Here is a 21,752-nt window from a genome sequence, read left to right as displayed (position 1 = left end):
CACTTATTAGCTATGTAACTTTTGCAATTAGTCACATAACCTCTCTAAAACTTAAATTTCTCTTCAATAAAATACCTAACTAATTGAGTTGTTGTGAGGATTAAATAAAATAATCTGGACTTTTAAAAAGGAGGAAAGAGTCTTACATAGGCTCCTAAGATTTGCTATTTTGTCAAGTTGGTCAACTATCATCTATTATAACCATAATTTTATTTAAAAATTACAATTTTGGCACCAAAATTTGTGAACATAAACCCAGATTTTAAATATTAACTTTTTTCTGTTTTATTTCATTTTTAACAGATTTATTAAGGTATAATTGATCTACAAAGAATTGCCCAAATTTAATGTATACAATTTTATGAGTTTGGACAAGTGCATACACTGTTATATCATCATCATGTTTAAGGTCATAAACATATTCAACAACTTCCAAAAGCGTTTGGGTCCCTTTACTTTGTTTTGTTCTGTTTGTAGTAAGAACAGTTAACATACAATCTACCCTCTTAAAAAACTTTGATGTGTGCAATGCACTGTTAACTATAAGCGCTATGCTGTATAGCAGATCTCTGGAATTTATTCATAGAGCATAAATGAAATGTTATGGCCATTGATCAAGAATCCCTTATTTTCCCCGCCTTCCAGACCCTGGTAACCACTCTTGTATTCTCTGCTTCTATGAGTTTTACTACTATAGATACCTCAAATCAGTGGAATCATGAAGTATGTTCCCTTCTGTGACTGGCTTATTTCACTTAGCATAATGTCTTCGAAGTTCATGTATGCTGTTTCTAATGGCAAGATTTTCTTATTCTATAAGGCTGAATAATATTCCATTGTATGTATATACCACACTTTTATTCATTCATCTGTTCATGTTTTTCATGAACATTTGGGTTGTTTCACATCTTGGCTATTGTGAATAATGTTGCAATAAACATAGGAGTGTCAGTATCTCTTTGAGATTCTGGTTTCAATTCTTTGGGTAAAAATCTAGTAGCGGGAGTGGTGGATAATATAGTAGTTCTATTCTTAATTTTCTTTGAAGAATCTACATACTGTTTTCCATATTGGCTTCACCACTTTCCATTCCCACTGGCAGTGGACAAGGGTTCCAATTTCTTCACATCCTCATCAACACTTGTTATCATTTTAAAATGATAGTCATCCTAAGAGGTGCAAAGTGTTATCTTATTTGTAGTTTTGATTTACATTTCCATGATAATTAGATGTTGAGCATGTTTTTATATATCTGTTAAGTATTTGTATGACTTCCTTGGAGAAATGTCTGTTCAAATCATTTCCCTATCCTTAATCGAGTTGTGTGTGTGTGTGTGTGTGTGTGCATGTGTGTCTGTATGCTGTTGAGTTGTAGGATTTCTAATAAATTTTGGAAATGAACTGCTTAATAGATATATGATTGGAAAATATTTTCTCTAATTATGTAAGTTGCCTTTTCACTCTGTAAATTGTTTCTTTTGCTGTGTAAAAGCTTTTTAGTTTGGTGTTGTCCCACTTATATATTTTTGCTTTTGTTTTGTGTGGTGTTTATGTTACATTCAAGACATCATTGCTAAGATCAATATGAAGAGAATTTTTGGCTATGTTTTTTTCTAGAAGTTGTACAGTTTCAAGTTTTATGTTAAGTCTTTATTTTGAGTTGATTGTTGTGTATGGTGTAAAGGAAAAGTTCAATTTCATTTTTTTTTTTTGCATGTGGATATCCAGTTTTCCCATCAACATTTATCGAAGAAACTACTCTTTCCCTTTTGTATATTTTGGCACCCTTGTCAAAGATCAATTAACCATATATGTGTGGATTTATTTCTGTGCTCTCTCTTCTGTTCCATTGGTCTATACATCTGTCTTTAGGTCAGACTAATATTATTTTGTAATTACTGTAGCTTTGTAATAAAATTTGAAATAAGGAAATATGAAGATTCCAGCTTTGTTCTCTTTTTGCTAGTTCACTTTGGCTATTCTCAGTCTTGTTGTTGTTGTTGTTCTTATATAAATTTTAGAGTTTTTTTATTATTGCTTTAAAAAATGCCATTGAGACTATAATGGGGATAGCATTGAATTTGTAGATCACTTTGGATAGTACGGACATTTCAAAATATGAAGTCTTTCCATCCACAAACATTGGATACCTTGTCTTTGTTTGGGTCTCTTTTAATTTCTTTTTTCTTTTTTTTTTCTTTTATTATTATTATTATTATTATTATTATACTTTAGGTTTTATGGTACATGTGCGCAATGTGCAGGTAAGTTACATATGTATACATGTGCCATGCTGGTGCGCTGCACCCACCAACTCGTCATCTAGCATTAGGTATATCTCCCAATGCTATCCCTCCCCCCTCCCCCCAACCCACAACAGTCCCCGAAGTGTGATGTTCCCCTTCCTGTGTCCATGTGTTCTCATTGTTCAATTCCCACCTATGAGTGAGAATATGCGATGTTTGGTTTTTTGTTCTTGCGATAGTTTACTGAGAATGATGATTTCCAATTTCATCCATGTCCCTACAAAGGACATGAACTCATCATTTTTTATGGCTGCATAGTATTCCATGGTGTATATGTGCCACATTTTCTTAATCCAGTCTATCATTGTTGGACATTTGGGTTGGTTCCAAGTCTTTGCTATTGTGAATAATGCGGCAATAAACATACGTGTGCATGTGTCTTTATAGCAGCATGGTTTATAGTCCTTTGGGTATATACGCAGTAATGGGATGGCTGGGTCAAATGGAATTTCTAGTTCTAGATCCCTGAGGAATCGCCACACTGACTTCCACAAGGGTTGAACTAGTTTACAGTCCCACCAACAGTGTCAAAGTGTTCCTATTTCTCCACATCCTCTCCAGCACCTGTTGTTTCCTGACTTTTTAATGATTGCCATTCTAACTGGTGTGAGATGGTATCTCATTGTGGTTTTGATTTGCATTTCTCTGATGGCCAGTGATGGTGAGCATTTTTTCATGTGTTTTTTGGCTGCATAAATGTCTTCTTTTGAGAAGTGTCTGTTCATGTCCTTCGCCCACTTTTTGATGGGGTTGTTTGTTTTTTTCTTGTAAATTTGTTGGAGTTCATTGTAGATTCTGGATATTAGCCCTTTGTCAGATGAGTAGGTTGCAAAAATTTTCTCCCATTTTGTAGGTTGCCTGTTCACTCTGATGGTAGTTTCCTTTGCTGTGCAGAAGCTCTTTAGTTTAATTAGATCCCATTTGTCAATTTTGGCTTTTGTTGCCATTGCTTTTGGTGTTTTAGACATGAAGTCCTTGCCCATGCCTATGTCCTGAATGGTAATGCCTAGGTTTTCTTCTAGGGTTTTTATGGTTTTAGGTCTAACATTTAAGTCTTTAATCCATCTTGAATTGATTTTTGTATTTGTCAAAGATCAGATAGTTGTAGATATGTGGCATTATTTCTGACGGCTCTGTTCTGTTCCATTGATCTATATCTCTGTTTTGGTACCAGTACCATGCTGTTTTGGTTACTGTAGCCTTGTAGTATAGTTTGAAGTCAGGTAGTGTGATGCCTCCAGCTTTGTTCTTTTGGCTTAGGATTGACTTGGCGATGCGGGCTCTTTTTTGGTTCCATATGAACTTTAAAGTAGTTTTTTCCAATTCTGTGAAGAAAGTCATTGGTAGCTTGATGGGGATGGCATTGAATCTGTAAATTACCTTGGGAAGGATGGCCATTTTCATGATATTGATTCTTCCTACCCATGAGCATGGAATGTTCTTCCATTTGTTTGTATCCTCTTTTATTTCCTTGAGCAGTGGTTTGTAGTTCTCCTTGAAGAGGTCCTTCACATCCCTTGTAAGTTGGATTCCTAGGTATTTTATTCTCTTTGAAGCAATTGTGAATGGGAGTTCACTCATGATTTGGCTCTCCGTTTGTCTGTTATTGATGTATAAGAATGCTTGTGATTTTTGCACATTGATTTTGTATCCTGAGACTTTGCTGAAGTTGCTTATCAGCTTAAGGAGATTTTGGGCTGAGACAAGGGGGTTTTCTAGATATACTATCATGTCATCTGCAAACAGGGACAATTTGACTTCCTCTTTTCCTAATTGAATACCCTTTATTTCCTTCTCCTGCCTAATTGCCCTGGCCAGAACTTCCAACACTATGTTGAATAGAAGTGGCGAGAGAGGGCATCCCTGTCTTGTGCCAGTTTTCAAAGGGAATGCTTCCAGTTTTTGCCCATTCAGTATGATATTGGCTGTGGGTTTGTCATAGATAGCTCTTATTATTTTGAGATACATCCCATCAATTCCTAATTTATTGAGAGTTTTTAGCATGAAGCGTTGTTGAATTTTGTCGAAGACCTTTTCTGCATCTATTGAGATAATCATGTGGTTTTTGTCTTTGGTTCTGTTTATATGCTGGATTACATTTATTGATTTGCGTGTATTGAACCAGCCTTGCATCCCAGGGATGAAGCCCACTTGATCATGGTGGATAAGCTTTTTGATGTGCTGCTGGATTCTGTTTGCCAGTATTTCATTGAGGATATTTGCATCAATGTTCATCAAGGATATTGGTCTAAAATTCTCTTTTTTGGTTGTGTCTCTGCCAGGCTTTGGTATCAGGATGATGCTGGCCTCATAAAATGAGTTAGGGAGGATTCCCTCTTTTTCTATTGATTGGAATAGTTTCAGAAAGAATGGTACCAGCTCCTCCTTGTACCTCTGGTAGAATTCGGCTGTGAACCCATCTGGTCCTGGACTTTTTTTGGTTGGTAAGCTATTGATTATTGCCACAATTTCAGCTCCTGTTTTTGGTCTATTCAGAGATTCAACTTCTTCTTGGTTTAGTCTTGGGAGGGTGTATGTGTTGAGGAATTTATCCATTTCTTCTAGATTTTCTAGTTTATTTGCATAGAGGTGTTTGTAATATTCTCTGATGGTAGTTTGTATTTCTGTGGGATCGGTGGTGATATCCCCTTTATCATTTTTTATTGCGTCTATTTGATTCTTCTCTCTTTTTTTCTTTATTAATCTTGCTAGCGGTCTATCAATTTTGTTGATCCTTTCAAAAAACCAGCTCCTGGATTCATTTATTTTTTGAAGGGTTTTTTGTGTCTCTATTTCCTTCAGTTCTGCTCTGATTTTAGTTATTTCTTGCCTTCTGCTAGCTTTTGAATGTGTTTGCTCTTGCTTTTCTAGTTCTTTTAATTGTGATGTTAGGGTGTCAATTTTGGATCTTTCCTGCTTTCTCTTGTGGGCATTTAGTGCTATAAATTTCCCTCTACACACTGCTTTGAATGCATCCCAGAGATTCTGGTATGTTGTGTCTTGGTTCTCGTTGGTTTCAAAGAACATCTTTATTTCTGCCTTCATTTCGTTATGTACCCAGTAGTCATTCAGGAGCAGGTTGTTCAGTTTCCACGTAGTTGAGTGGTTTTGAGTGAGATTCTTAATCCTGAGTTCTAGCTTGATTGCACTGTGATCTGAGAGACAGTTTGTTACAATTTCTGTTGTTTTACATTTATTGAGGAGAGCTTTACTTCCAAGTATATGGCCAATTTTGGAATAGGTGTGGTGTGGTGCTGAAAAAAATGTATATTCTGTTGATTTGGGGTGGAGAGTTCTGTAGATGTCTATTAGGTCCGCTTGGTGCAGAGCTGAGTTCAATTCCTGGGTATTCTTGTTGACTTTCTGTCTCATTGATCTGTCTAATGTTGACAGTGGGGTGTTAAAGTCTCCCATTATTAATGTGTGAGAGTCTAAGTCTCTTTGTAGGTCACTCAGGACTTGCTTTATGAATCTGGGTGCTCCTGTATTGGGTGCATATATATTTAGGATAGTTAGCTCTTCTTGTTGAATTAATCCCTTTACCATTATGTAATGGCCTTCTTTGTCTCTTTTGATCTTTGTTGGTTTAAAGTCTGTTTTATCAGAGACTAGGATTGCAACCCCTGCCTTTTTTTGTTTTCCATTTGCTTGGTAGATCTTCCTCCATCCTTTTATTTTGAGCCTATGTGTGTCTCTGCACGTGAGATGGGTTTCCTGAATACAGCACATTGATGGGTCTTGAGTCTTTATCCAATTTGCCAGTCTGTGTCTTTTAATTGGAGCATTTAGTCCATTTACATTGAAAGTTAATATTGTTATGTGTGAATTTGATACTGTCATTATGATGTTAGCTGGATATTTTGCTCGTTAGTTGATGCAGTCTCTTCCTAGTCTCGATGGTCTTTACATTTCGGTATGATTTTGCAGTGGCTGGTACCGGTTGTGCCTTTCCATGTTTAGTGCTTCCTTCAGGAGCTCTTTTAGGGCAGGCCTGGTGGTGACAAAATCTCTCAGCATTTGCTTGTCTGTAAAATGTTTTATTTCTCTTTCACTTATGAAGCTTAGTTTGGCAGGATATGAAATTCTGGGTTGAAAATTCTTTTCTTTAAGAATGTTGAATATTGGCCCCCACTCTCTTCTGGCTTGTAGGGTTTCTGCCGAGAGATCCGCTGTTAGTCTGATGGGCTTCCCTTTGATGGTAACCCGACCTTTCTCTCTGGCTGCCCTTAACATTTTTTCCTTCATTTCAACTTTGGTGAATCTGACAGTTATGTGTCTTGGAGTCACTCTTCTCGAGGAGTATCTTTGTGGCGTTCTCTGTATTTTCTGAATCTGAATGTTGGCCTGCCTTGCTAGATTGGGGAAGTTCTCCTGGATAATATCCTGCAGAGTGTTTTCCAACTTGTTTCCATTCTCCCCGTCACTTTCAGGTACACCAATCAGACGTAGATTTGGTCTTTTCACATAGTCCCACATTTCTTGGAGGCTTTGCTCGTTTCTTTTTTCTCTTAACTTCCCTTCTCGCTTCATTTCATTCATTTCATCTTCCAGGGCTGATACCCTTTCTTCCATTTGATCGCATCGGCTCCTGAGGCTTCTGCATTCTTCACGTAGTTCTCGAGCCTTGGTTTTCAGCTCCATCAGCTCCTTTAAGCACTTCTCTGTATTGGTTATTCTAGTTATACATTCTTCTAAATTTTTTTCAAAGTTTTCAACTTCTTTGCCTTTGGTTTGAATATCCTCCCATAGCTCGGAGTAATTTGATCGTCTGAAGCCTTCTTCTCTCAGCTCGTCAAAGTCATTCTCCATCCAGCTTTGTTCCGTTGCTGGTGAGGAACTGCGTTCCTTTGGAGGAGGAGAGGTACTCTGGTTTTTAGAGTTTCCAGTTTTCTGCTCTGTTTTTTCCCCATCTTTGTGGTTTTATCTACTTTTGGTCTTTGATGATGGTGATGTACAGATGGGTTTTTGGTGTGGATGTCCTTTCTGTTAGTTTTCCTTCTAACAGGCAGAACCCTCAGCTGCAGGTCTGTTGGAGTACCTGGCCGGCCGTGTGAGGTGTCAGTCTGCCCCTGCTGGGGGGTGCCTCCCAGTTAGGCTGTTCGGGGGTCAGGGGTCAGGGACCCACTTGAGGAGGCAGTCTGCCCGTTCTCAGATCTCCAGCTGCGTGCTGGGAGAACCACTGCTCTCCTCAAAGCTGTCAGACAGGGACATTTAAGTCTGCAGAGGTTACTGCTGTCTTTTTGTTTGTCTGTGCCCTGCCCCCAGAGGTGGAGCCTACAGAGGCAGGCAGGCCTCCTTGAGCTGTGGTGGGCTCCACCCAGTTCAAGCTTCCAGGCTGCTTTGTTTACCTAAGCGAGCCTGGGCAATGGCGGGCGCCCCTCCCCCAGCCTCGCTGCCGACTTGCTGTTTGATCTCAGACTGCTGTGCTAGCAATCAGCGAGACTCCGTGGGCGTAGGACCCTCTGAGCCAGGTGCGGGCTATACTCTCCTGGGGCACCGTTTCCTAAGCCCGTCGGAAAAGCACAGTATTCGGGTGGGAGTGGCCCGATTTTCCAGGTGCCGTCTGTCATCCCTGGAAGGGGAACTCCATGACCCCTTGTGCTTCCCGAGTGAGGCAATGCCTCGCCCCTGCTTCGGCTGGTGCACGGTGCGCTCACCCACTGACCTGCGCCCACTGTCTGGCACTCCCTAGTGAGATGAACACGGTACCTCAGATGGAAATGCAGAAATCACCCGTCTTCTGCATGGCTCGCGCTGGGAGCTGTAGACCGGAGCTGTTCCTATTCGGCCATCTTGGCTCCTCCTCCTTAATTTCTTTTTTCAATGTTTTGTAGTATTCAGTGTACAAGTATTTCACCTCCTTGTTTATCTTTATTACAAAGTATTTTATTCGTTTTTATCCTATTGTAAATGGGATTGTTTTCATAATTGTCTTTTCAGATAGTTCACTATTGGTGTATAGAAAAGCTTCTGATTTTTGCTGTTGATTTTTTATCCTGAAACTTTACTGAATTTGTTTATTAGTTCTAACAGTTTTTCTGTGGAGTCATTATGGTTTTCTACATAAAGAAATAAATGAGAGGACAAGAAAGAAAATTACCTTCCTGTTTCATTTTAGATAATTCCCATTGACCAGAAAGTTTACTGAGTATTTCTTCTGCTGTGTCTTATTTGATGGTAAGGCTACTGAAATAATGAATCTATAATATCATAGAATTTTGTTGTTTTGTTTTTAGCATATTAATTAATTTCTCCTAGTTTCCCACTTTCTACTAAAATTCACCATCTGATAATGCATGTGATCCACGTTTCCACTAAATGCCTTAATATATATTCATCATTACATTTCATACAATTTTTAGGTGAAAAATAATTCACATCCCATAAAATTCACTCTTTTAAGATGTGCAATTCAGTAGTTTATATTCACAAAGCTATACACAATTATTACTATCTAATTCCTGTATATTTTCATTATCCCCAAAAGAAACTATGTAATATTTAGTAGTTTCTTCCCAATCTACCTCACAGTCTCTCACAGTCTCTAACAGACTTTGAGTCTATGAATTAGACTATTCTGGACTTTTCACATAAGTGGAATAATGCATTATGTGGCCTTTCATGTCCAGAATTTTTCACTTAAAATGAATTAGCACTTCATTCTTTCTTATGGTTAAATATGATTCTACTATATGCATATACCATATTGTATTTATCAATTCATCTGTTGATGGTAATTTTGATTGTATCTAATTTTGGTCATTATGAATAATGTTTCTACAGAAATGTGTGTAAAAGGCTTTTTGTTGTTGTTTATTTATTTATTATTTTTTTTTTTTGAGACCAAGTCTCACTCTGTCAACCAGGCTGGAGTGCAGTGGCACAATCTCGGCTCACTGCAACTCTGCCTCCCAGGTTTGAGCAATTCTTCTGTCTCAGCCTCTTGAGTAGCTGAGACTACAGGCACATGCCACAATGCCTGTCTAATTTTTGTATTTTTAGTAGAGATGGGGTTTCACCATATTGGTCAGGCTGGTCTTGAACTCCTGACCTCAGGTGATCCACCCGCCTCGGCCTCCAAAAGTGCTGGGATTACAGGTGTGAGCCACCACACCCAGCCCTAAAAGTTTTTTGGAGGACTAATATATTGAATACCTTTGGTATACACTTAAGAGCAGAATTGCTAAGTCACATGATCACTCTATGTTTAACTTTTTGAGAGGCTGCAAAATGGTTTTCCAAAGTAGCTGCACCATTTTACATTTATGTCAGTAATGTAAAAAGGCTCCAATTTCTCCATATACTTCCTTTTTTTTTTTTTTTTTTTTTTTTTGAGATGGAGTTTTGCTCTGTCACCCAGGCTGGAGTACAGTGGCCTGATCTCGGCTCACTGCAACCTCCACCTCCCAGGGTCAAGAGATTATCCTGCCTCAGCCTCCTGAGTAGCTGGGACAACAGGCACGTGCCACCGCACCCAGCTAATTTTTTGTATTTTTAGTAGAGACAGGGTTTCACCATGTTAGCCAGGATGGTCTCGATCTCCTGACCTCATGATCTGCCTGCCTCAGCCTCCCAAAATGTGAGGATTACAGGTGTGAGCCACTGCACCTGGCCTCCATATTCTTTCTAACACTTGCTACTGTATGCTTTTCTTATCATAGCTATCCTAATGGGTGTGAAGTGGTATCTCATGGTGCTTTTGATTCCCATTTCCCTAATGACTAAATGATACCCTGCATATTTTAATATGCTAATTGGACATTTATATGTAACCTTTAGAGAAATGTCTATGCAAATTATTTTCACATTTTGGGTTTTTTTATTGTTATATTGGAATAGTTTTTATATATCTTGAATAACAGTTTCTTGTCAAATATAGAATTTACAAATATTTCCTCTCATTTTGTCGGTTGTCTTTTTACCTTTTCTTAGCATCCTTTGGAGAAAAATAATTTAATTTTTTCTTTGTTTTTTAGATGAAGTCTCACTCTGTCACCCAGCCTGGAGTGCAGTGGCGCGATCTTGGCTCACTGCAAGCTCCACCTCCCGGGTTCACACCACTCTCCTGCCTCGGCCTCCTGAGTAGCTGGGACTACAGGCGCCCGCCACCATGCCTGGCTAATTTTTTGTAATTTTAGTAGAGAAGGGGTTCACCGTGTTAGCCAGGATGGTCTCGACCTCCTGACCTTGTGATCCACCCACCTTGGCCTCCCAAAGTTCTGGGATTACAGGCATGAGCCACCGCTCCTGGCCAAAAAATTTAATTTTTATAAAGTTATATTTATATATTCTTTTTCTTTTGTCACTTCTGCTATCTAACAAACTATTACCTAATCCAATGTAATGAAAACATTATTCCTAGGTTTTCTTCTAAGATTTTTATAGTTTTGGCTTTTATATTTGAATCTTATATCCATTTTCAGTTAATTTTTGTGTAATGAATGAGACTGAGATACAAATTTATTATTTTGAATGTGGGCCAATTATTCCTGCATCATTTGTTATAAAGGCTACTTTTCCCAATATAATTAACTTGACATTTTTGTCAAAAATTGATTGACCATAATCATATAGTGGTATTCTGGACTTCCTTTTTTTAAACTTTTATTTAGGTTCAAGGGTACATGTACAGGCACTTGTGTCACGAGGGTTTGTTGTACAGATTATTTCATCACCCAGGTACTAAGCGTAGTACCAAATAGTTTTTTTTCTGCTCCTCTTTCTCCTCTCACTCTTCACTCTCAAGTATGCCCCAGTGTCTGTTGTTCCTCTCTTTCTCGTCATTTAGCTCCCACTTATAAGTGAGAACATGCAATATTTGGTTTTCTGTTCTTGTGCTAGCTTGCTAAGGATGATGGCTTCCAGCATCATTCATGTTCCTGCAAAGGACTTGATCTCATTCTTTTTTTTTATGGCAGCACAGTGTTCCACAGTGTGTATGTATCACATTTTGTTTATCCAATAGGCCACGGATGAGCATTTAAGCTGATTTCATTATTTGCTATTGTGAGTAGTACTGTGATAAATACATGTGGGCATGGGTCTTTATGGTAGAAAGATTTATATTCCTTTGGCTCTGTACCCAGTAACGGGATTGCTGGGTCAAATGATAGTTCTGTTTTCAATTCTGTGAATTGCCACTCTGCTTTCCACAATGGTTGAACTAATTTATACTCCCACCAACAGTGCATAAGTGTTCCCTTTTCTCTGCAACCTCGCCAGCATCTATTACTTTTTGACTTTTTCATAGTAGCCGTTCAGACTGGTGTGAGCTGGTATCTCATTGTGGTTTTGATTTGCATTTTTCTAATGATCAGAGATATTGAGGTTTTTTTTTTTTCATATGCTTACAGGATGCAGGTATGTCTTCTTCTGGAAAGTGTCTGTTAATGTCCTTTTCCCACCTTTTAATGTGATTTTCTTTTTCTGGTAACTTTTTAAAAGTTCCTTTAACTAGACATGAGAACTTTGTCAGATGCATAGTTTACAAATATTTTCTCCCATTCTGTAGAGTGTCTGTTTACTCTGTTGATAGTTTCTTTTTCTTGCAGAAGCTCCTAAGTTTAATTAGATTCCATTTGTCAATTTTTGCTTTTGTTTCTATTGTTTTTGATGTCTTTGTCACGAAATCTTTGCCAGTTTCTATGTCCAGCATGATATTGCCAAGTTGTCTTTCAGGGTTTTTATAGTTTTGGGTTTTGCATTTAAGTATGTTTTCCACCTTGAGTTAATTTTTGTATGTGGTGTAAGGAAGGGGCCCAGTTTTAATATTCTGCATATGGCTAACCAGTTATTCTAGCACCATTTATGCAATATGGAGGTCTTTCCCCATTGCTTGTCAGTCTTGTAAAAGATTGCATGGTTGTAGGTGTGTGGGCTTATTTCTGGACTCTCTATTCGATTCCATTGGTCTATGTGTCTATTTTTTGTACTGGTACTATGTTGTTTTGTTTACTGTAGGCCTGTAGTATAAAGTAGGGTAATGTGATACCTTCAGCATTGTTCTGTATGTTTAGGATTACCTTGGCTATTCAAGCTTTTTTTGTCCCATATAAGTTTTAAAATAGTTTTTTATACTTTTGTGAAAAATGTCATTGCCAGTTTGATAGGAATAGCACAGAATCTGTAAATTGCTTTGACATATGGCCATTTTAATAAGATTGATTTTTCCTTTTCATTAGCATGGAATGTTTTTCCACTTGTTTGTGTCATCTCTAGTTTTTTTAAGCAGTGTTTTGGAATTCTCATTGTAGAGGTCTTTCACCTCCCTGCTTAGCTGTATCCCTAGGTATTTTGTTCCTTTTGTGGCTGTTGTGAATGGGATTACATTCCTGATTTGGCTTTCAGCTTGGATGTTGTTGGCGTATAGGAATGCTACTTATTTTTGTACATTGATTTTGTATCCTGAAATTTTGCTGAAGTTATTAATCAGACAAAAACCACATGATTATCTCAATGGATGCAGAAAAGTCTTTCAATAAAATTTAACATGTTAAAAATCCTCAGTAAACTAGATATTGAAGGAACACCTCAAAATAATAAGAGCCATCTATGACAAACCCACGACCAATATACCAAATGGGCAAAAGCTAGACGAATTCCCTTTGAAAACTGGCACAAGACAAGGATGTTCTCTCTCACCACTGCTATTCAATATAGTGTTGTAAGTCCTGCCCAGAGTAATCAGGCAAGAGAAAAAAATAAAGGGCATCCAAACAGGAAGAGAGGAAGTCAAACTACACATATTTGCATATGACATGCTCCTATATCTACAAAACCCCATAGTCTTGGCCCCAAAGCTCCTTTAGCTTATAAGGAGAAGTTCTCTATCAGGTGAGAATTTCCTGGATTACCAGGCAGATACTATTATTTTCTTTTTTTTTCTTTCTGTTTTTTTTTTTTTTTTAATTGGACAGTCAGTTAAACACTCACTAACACTCTTTTTTATGTAAAGCTGATTTCTTTTTATTTTTTTTTTTGTGTGTGTAATTTAATTGTAGTTTTTTCTTTTTTTTTCCTTTTTTAAATTTTATTATTATTATATTTACGTTTTAGGGTACATGTGCACAACGTGCAGGTTAGTTACATATGTATACGTGTGCCATGTTGGTGTGCTGCACCCATTAACTCGTCATTTAGCATTAGGTATATTTCCTAATGCTATCCCTCCCCTCTCCTCCCACCCCACAACAGTCCCCGGTGTGTGATGTTCCCCTTCCTGTGTCCATGTGTTCTCATTGTTCAATTCCCACCTATGAGTGAGAACATGTGGTGTTTGGTGTTTTCTTTCCTTACTTTCTCCCAAACAAACTGAGTATATTTTTCTGTGCTGAGCTGCCTGGAGCTGGGGAAGGGGTGACACAAGCACCCTGTGACCACACTACTTCAACTGTGCTAGGTCATACCTGAAGCCAGCACATCACTGGGTCTTGTCCAAGGCCTGCAGCGACCACACTGGAGGAACAACTTGAGGCAGGGGCTTCCAGATCATAAGCAGATAAGGTCCCTTGCTATTGCCTATGTTCACTCAATGCCCAAGGACTCTACAATCAGCAGGTGGCAAATCCAGCCAGGCTCATGTCCTTCCATTCAGGGTAGTGATTTCCCCTCGGTCCGTGGCTGATCTAAAGATGCCATCTGGGAACAAGGGCCATGAGCCTGAAACCCTAGGAATCTACCTGGTTCACTATGCTAGTGTGGCTGAGCTGTCACCCAAGCCACAAGTCAAAGTCTTTCCTATTTTCTATCCTGTTTCCTCAAGCATAGAAATTTATTCCCTTATTCACCATCACCCCTGGCTTACAGCAAGTACTGCCTGGCTACCACTGATGTTCAATCAAGGCCCAAGAGTTCTCCTGTCAGGTTAGAGTAAATGCTGCCAGCCCTGAGTCTCTCAGTTCTGGGCAGTTGGCTCATCTTTGGCCCAAAGCAGGTCCAGACATGCCATCCAGGAGCCACAGCCCGGAATTGTGGATTCCAGGAGCTCTCTCAGTGTTCTCCACATAACTATGGCCAAGCTGGTATCCCAAATGCAAGACAAAGTCCCCTTTATTTTTCCATCTCCTTTCCTCAAGCAGAGGGAGCCTCCGCCATATCTTCCACAGCCAGAAATGTACTGGGTCACACCTGAAGTCAGCATGACTCTGTGACTCATCCAAGGCCCACAGCAAATACTCCCTGGCTACTACTAATGATTATTCAGGGCCCAAGGGCTCTTTGGTCAGCAGGTGATGAATTCTGCCAGGATTTGTTTTTTTCAATGCCGTTGGTTCTCTTCTGACCCAGGTGTGTTTGAAAATGTCACCCGGGAGGTAGGTCCTGGAATGAAGGCCTCAGGACTCTGCCTGGTACTCCATTTTACTGAGACTAAGCTGGTTTCCAAGTTGTAAGACAAAATCCTCCTTACTCTCCCCTCTCCTCTCCTCAAGCTAAGGGAAGGAATCCTGGTGTTTATAAACCAAAAGGTATCTGAGTCAGGTCTCAATCAATTTAGAAAGTTTATTTTACAAAGGTTAAGAATGTGCCCATGTCACAGCATCAGGAGGTGCTGACGACATATGCCCAAGGTGGTCAGGGTACAACTTACTTTCAAATATCTTTGGGAGAGATGAGATATGGATCAATATGTGGAAGATGTACATTCGTTCAGTCCAGTAAGATGGAACAACTTGAGGCAGGGGCTTCCAGGTCATACGTAGATAAAAGATGAATGGTTGAATTCTTTTGAGTCCTTGATCAGCCTTCCACTGAATACACAATTTAGTCTGGCTCAGTGAATCTACATTTTTTACATAAACAATAGGGCGGAGGAAGCAATCAGATATGCATTTGTCTCAGGTGAGCCTCAGAGGGATGACTTTGAGTTCTGTCTGTCGTTTGTCCACAAGGAATTTCCTTGTGGGCAAATTGTGCGGGAGGTATGTAGCTTTTTATCTTTGTAGCTATCTTATTTAGCAATAAAATGGGAGGCAGGCTTGCCTGGTGTAGTTCCCCGCTTGACTTTTCCGTCGGCTTAGTGATTTGGCAGTCCTGAGATTTATTTTCCTTTAGCAGGTTCAGGAGGGGTGACACAAGCACTCCTTCAGCCTCCCCAGCTGATATCTCACTAGGTCACATGCACCCCAAGTCCACTGGCTCTGAGCCCAGCACAGCACCCAGAATTTGCCTAGGATTTGCAGTCCTTGTGGCCTAGCCTGCATTTCAAGTTTATTTACAACCCAGAGCACTTTAATCTGCAGTAATGGGTCATCTTCTGACCACAGGGATGAATGATTAGCCTCTGGCTAGGGCTTAGCTAAATGTTCCCTCTTTAGGTACCAGCTGAGTTCTGCCTGATGTTGCTTTCTGCTATAACAGGGCAACAGAGTTCCAATGCAGTGTCCCACAGTCACTGCACTCTCCCTCCCCAGAACACATAGATTTTCTCTTCCTGTGCCATGTCATACTGCCAGGGAATGGAGAAGTAGTGTAGACAGTTCAAAACTGTCTTTCCTACCCTCTTCAGTGCCTCTGTTCTTAATATGATATTAAAGCCTGGTATTGCAATTGCTTTCTATTTTCGGTTCTTATGAAGGCACTTTCGTGCAGGTAGTTATTTAATTTCATCTTCTTGCAGAGGAAACAATTGCTGTAGTCTTCTATCTGGCCATCTTTCTCCATCTCCAACATTCTTCAGCTATTATTGTTGAATTGCCAATTTCTCCTTTCGAGTCTTTCAATTTTTGCTTTATATATTTTGGAGCTTTCTTATTAGTCCGTTATGTAATCTCAATGGACTAAAATTTTATCCATATTTAATGTCTATTTTTTTAACCTCTGGTAATACATTTTTTGTCTTAAATTTCTATAACCCCTCAAATTCTCTTTTAATTATGGTTTGAGTCATGTATGTTTTCCCATCATTTTTATTTCATCCTCTTTGTACCTTTTAATCTACAGTGTGTCACTTGTGGACAGCACATATTTGGGTAATGTTTGTTTTTTCTTTGTACCCATTGGCCAGTCTCTGCCTTTTCATTGACATGTTTCTTGAAGTGGAACAAGACCACGGAAAGAGACTCCTTTCATAGCATAGGTATGTAGAGACTAATAAATCTAAGGGTAGAATAAGAACCATGAGAAAAGCCTTCTTGAATCACAGATCTATTCAATGATACCTAGGATCAGCTCTCACAGAAGTACAGAAAGTGAATTTATAGGATGCGATTAGAGGGGTCAAAAATGCGGCACCCTGAAGAAATGCTCAAACTCTGTTCTGAATTTTACAGGATGGAGCATACTAGTCCCTCGTGTGCTCTCTGTGATAGGGAGGGGAGTGAGGTACTATTTGCTCATAAACTCTTCTTCAAGCATCCCTCCATTGTTCACCTTTGGATCCTTACTTTCAAGAAGCAATTATAGTCTGGTTGCGGTGGCTCACATCTGTAATCCCAACACTTTGGGAGGCTGAAGCGGGTGGGCAGATCGCTTGAGCTCAGGAGTTTGAGACCAACCTGACCAACATGGTGAAACCCCGTCTCCACCAAAATATGCAAAAATTAGCCAGGTGTGGTGGTGTGTGCCTGTAGTCTCAGCTACTCAGGAGGCTAACGTGGAAGAATCACTTGAATCCAGGAGGCAGAGGTTTCAGTGAGCCGAGATTGCCACCACTGCACTCCAGCCTAGGTAACATCATGAAACCTTGCCTCACAAAAAAAAAAAAAAAAAAAAAAAAAAGGAGAAGAAGAAGAAGGAGAAGGAGAAACAGTTACATTCCACCATATAGATAAACACTATGTGACTTTAGTTATATCTGATGTGTACTGTTATCCCTATGCTATTATAATAGCTTTGGCCCTAAGGACAAATTTCTTTAAGAGATATGCAAGTTTCTTTACGGGTTGAGCCTTGTCTACCACTCCAGCCTCATCTTTCATCACTCCCCACCTTACACTCTAATCATATCAAACATCTTGTAGTCCCTAGAATGCATCATGTTATCTCATGCTCTCCCTCCCTTTGCACATTTTCCTGGAATGCCCTTCTCTCTCAAGATTTTAGCTGCGGTTGACTCAAACTTCACTAGTGAAATGAGTTAATATGAAGATAAAATAAAGTAACTTATGTTAAGCACAAGGTACAGTACTTGATCTTCATTTATTTGCTTATTCATCCATTCAACAAAAGAATACTAAATTTCTGCCATATGCATATAATTGGGCTAGATGCTTTGACTACAGAAATTAATGCATTCTGGTCTCTGCCTTCAAGTAGCTCAGAGGTTTTGAAAATAAGCTAACAGATTAATAAATGCAACAGGATAAGACATTATTTCTGTGCTACCTCTTAAAAGGTGAATAGGAGATTGCTTAAAAACAGATTATAGGGTGTGAATTAAGAGGTTGGATGGAGGGGTGGACAATGATTCCCAGCAAAGTGGGTAGCATGTACAAAAGCCCATTGATGAGAGAGGGGCATAGTGATTTAGGAAACTACACCATATGTAGTGTTCATGTGTGGAACTGGGACTAAAGGAGAGTTAGAAACCCATAATAGGCATTTAATATCCTAGTTTCTTTCTTTCTCTATCTCTATTCCCCCTCTCTCTTTCAGTCTCTTCTATCTCCTTCTTTCTTCCTCTTTCTGTTTGCTGAATATCTCTTTCATCACGTTACCTCAAAAACCAATGTAACTCCCTATACGTATTCTTCTGATTGCTTGTCAAGTTCCTTCATAATTTGGCTCCTCCTTAACTATCCATTATTTTCTCCAGTTACTCCATAACACATACTCTCTGCTCTAGACAGGCTGGTCTCCTCACCACCTTTAAAAGTGTATAATCATTTCAACTCCTGCACATTTGCTTATATTATTTACCCTAAGTACCCTCTCTGCTTTCACCTACTAGGGATGGCAAACTCTAATGCTTACAAAGATCAGGCAGGTAATATAAATGAATACAACTGACCAGGTATAATGCAATAGGGGTTATGGTAAGCTTCAGTTTTCTAATATTTTAAATGGTACTGTAAAATCGACCTAACAGGTTTTTCTTGAGGTTAAAATAAAATTATGAAGGTAAAGCAAGTGATTCAATACAGTAATACCAAAATTTTTAATAACTGGTAGTATTTATTTTTTGCTGAGATTTTCTACTTTTTGTTTGAAGATAAGTTGTAATTGTTTTTCAAAGCATTTATCACAGCTACTTTGAAATCATTGTTCACTATGTCAAGTATCAGTTTCTATCTCAGTGTTGCTGTCAGTTTTTTCTTTTCTTATTCAGGTTGTGATCTTCTGGGTTCTTGGTATGACAGGTGATGATTTTAGTTGTATCATAGACGTTTTGCCTATTATTTCAGTATTCTCTGGGACCTATTGAACTCTTTTATTTTACTAGACAGTCAACCTGTGTAGGGTTAGCATACAGGTCCTGGTATAGCTTTTTGAGCTCTGGTTTCAATGGCACTTTAATTGTCGTAGCTTCTGCTGGTTTATTTTGGTCTCCTCAGTTTAACTGGTGCTGCTACAGCTCCCACTGTTTCCTGCTGGTGCTGTCTTAGGAGATGGAAAAGGACTAGCCAGGCTGACCCTCTGAGGGGGTGGCTCTCTACTGAATTCCCTCTGCTGATGCTGCAGTCTCTCTGGTCCAAAGTAGATAGAAGGAGAATCATGACCCAAAAGGACAAAGGGACTTCCCTTTGTTTCTCTTTTTGGCCATTTTGGGGTTTATAATTTTATTTATTAAGGAGAAGAGGAAAATAAATATCTATCATTTTATTAGGACAAAAAAACACATTTCTTCCCAACAAAAGCATAAATGAAAGAAAAAGTAGTGTAGACTGGGTGACAGGATTAATGATAATATTGAGGTTTTTTAGTTGACAAAAAAAGTTATAGTGTACAACAGAATATTTTGATATATGTACATATTGTGGAACAGCTATATTAAGCTAATTAACATATACATTAATTTTTCTGTTTAAGTAAACTCAAAACTATAAAATTTGTCATCCCAGAAATAATATGCTATATTGGAATAAGGTTTGGAATCCTGAATTTGGTTTCCAGCTCTATCAATTCTTGGTGGGGTAATACTGGGCAAGTGGCTTAATTTCTTTCAGCCTCACTTCCATGGACTTAAAATCAATCTCTTTTTTAGGGCTTTGTGGGTATTAAATGAGATAATGTATGTACTGTATTTAGCACTGTGTCTCCTCACTATTCACTAGATGGTAGTTATTGAACTATTTATGTATAATTAACATTACTTTTCTAAAACCTCATTTTCTTCTAGGACAAAGGTCAATTCTTTGACCACTAAGTGACTTTCAGAGTAATTTCTCCATTCTTGAGGTCAAACTTAAGTATCTTCTTCCTAAAGATAGCCAAATTCCAGCCTATGGGCTGTCTCTGGCCAAGACAGTATATACTGTACTGTATATATCTGTACAAGCACTTAGTTTTTCTCTCCTTTGTCTGCTGAAAGCAGGGATCATCATTTCAGAGTGACAACAGATGCTTCTTTATTAAAACTGTGTTCAGTGAGAGGAAGGAAAGAGAGACAGACACACACAAGAAGGAAAGAGGCATGGGTCATAGCACCACATTTATTCAGAGGCCACCATGTCAGAAAAAAATGTGCACACCAATTGTAATTTGTTTTTTCCACTTTATTTGATTTCTTTCAAGCAGGAATTTCTTGTTGCCTTAGATACTAATTAAATCTCAGTTACTGAGAACTTCCCAGTGGACTTTCAATGCTGTGATGAATGGACAAATACTATATTTATCATACTCCATAGCAGGAAATTTTATAGAGAATTTTGGTTTCAGTGAAGTGGCTAGTTTTGTCTTCGTGTGTATGTGCTTGTTTTGTATTCAGTGCAATCAGGAACATATACCATGGGAGAGATTAAGCTTGGGGTAGTTGTTTGTTTATTTTCATATTTTGGTCTATCTTGTAACTTTCTTATATAATAAGATTATTAACATAAAACTTATGCCCTTTTAAAGATAATACTCCATATAACTCACTATCTTAATCTGTAGATTGTATTTAGATTCATATTTGCTCACTGTTCTCAACTACATGTTATAACTCTAGCTGCCTCAACACATTACAAGAACACACCAGTTGAAACAGGAAAAATTTAGTCAAACTAGTGATTGGATATCAAACAGAACAAAAACCCATTCCAAACTGTCTACTTGGATTGAGAATTGTTTTTGCAACTGAACTCAACCACTCTCTTCAGTAGGAGAATGTAAAGACTGGAAAGAAAACTGTGTTGAGAAAATTTTCTGGAGAACTAACCAGAAAGTTAATTCTGTCTGGCACTGAATTCAAGCTCCATTCCTTTGAGGTGTTTGGAATTTGAATGAGACCAGGAATAATACAGATCATCCTGGTTAAGTTAACAGCTATGCGGCTTAGACATGTATGTAGATGATGAATTATTGAAATATTTGCTAAGCGGAAAGCCAAGTGCTCAGTTTTCCCTCATTAACAAAGACAATCACCTTTAAAAGAGATGTGGCAGCATAGAACGAGCAGGCCTTTGAAGTTAGGCAGACCTGACTTTGAATTGCAATTATTATTTATGTGACTTTGAGGTGGTTACATAATTTCTCTAGGTCTCAGTTTCCTTATGTATAAAATGGGGATAATCAAATCTTTCATAATTCAGTTTATTGGGAAAACACTAACAACCTCAAAGGAAAATGACCAAAGAACACAAGCAACTTACAGAAGAACAAAATATAAATAACCAAAAAGCAAGTGTGAAAAATTTCCAACTCACTAAAAATAAATACACATTAAATCGGATGTCATTTTTCTCTCTATCAAATTAGCAAAGATTTCAAAAATAATAATGCAGTGTTGATAATGATGTGGTAAATGAGCATCCTTGTATACTGCTGGAATGTAAATTGGCCCAATATTTCTGAAAAGCAATTGAAAAACATATCAAAATACTTCAAACAGTTTATGATGTATGACATAGGAATTTCCCTTCTAAGAAGTTGGTCGAAAAGAACAGTAAGAAACCCAACAAATATACAAAGTCATTCATTGCAGCATTATTTATAATAGCAACGTTGAAAGCCTACAGGAACAATAGAAAAGAGATCAAGTAAATTATGATTTATCATCTTCAAGAAAGATTATGCAGTTTTCAAATGGTATTTTAAATAATATTTAATTTTATGAGAATACATTCATAATATGAGGACAAACTATATACATATATATGTATGTATATTCAGCGTTGCTCCAATTAACAACTATACCTACACTCTCTCTTCATGTATGCATGTGTATATCTACAGATACACACATGTATCTGTAAATGTATCACTTTGTCTAGTGATTTACATATAGTAGGTAAGTAATTCTTTCTTTTAAAACATTGGTTTATCATTTTTTGTTTTATTTGACTCATATATGTAACTACAGCCAGAATG

The sequence above is a fragment of the Pongo abelii genome, chromosome X (assembly GCF_028885655.2).
Source record: "Pongo abelii isolate AG06213 chromosome X, NHGRI_mPonAbe1-v2.0_pri, whole genome shotgun sequence".
NCBI classification, from domain to species: domain Eukaryota; kingdom Metazoa; phylum Chordata; class Mammalia; order Primates; family Hominidae; genus Pongo; species Pongo abelii.
Note: the sequence above shows the minus strand (reverse complement) of the source record.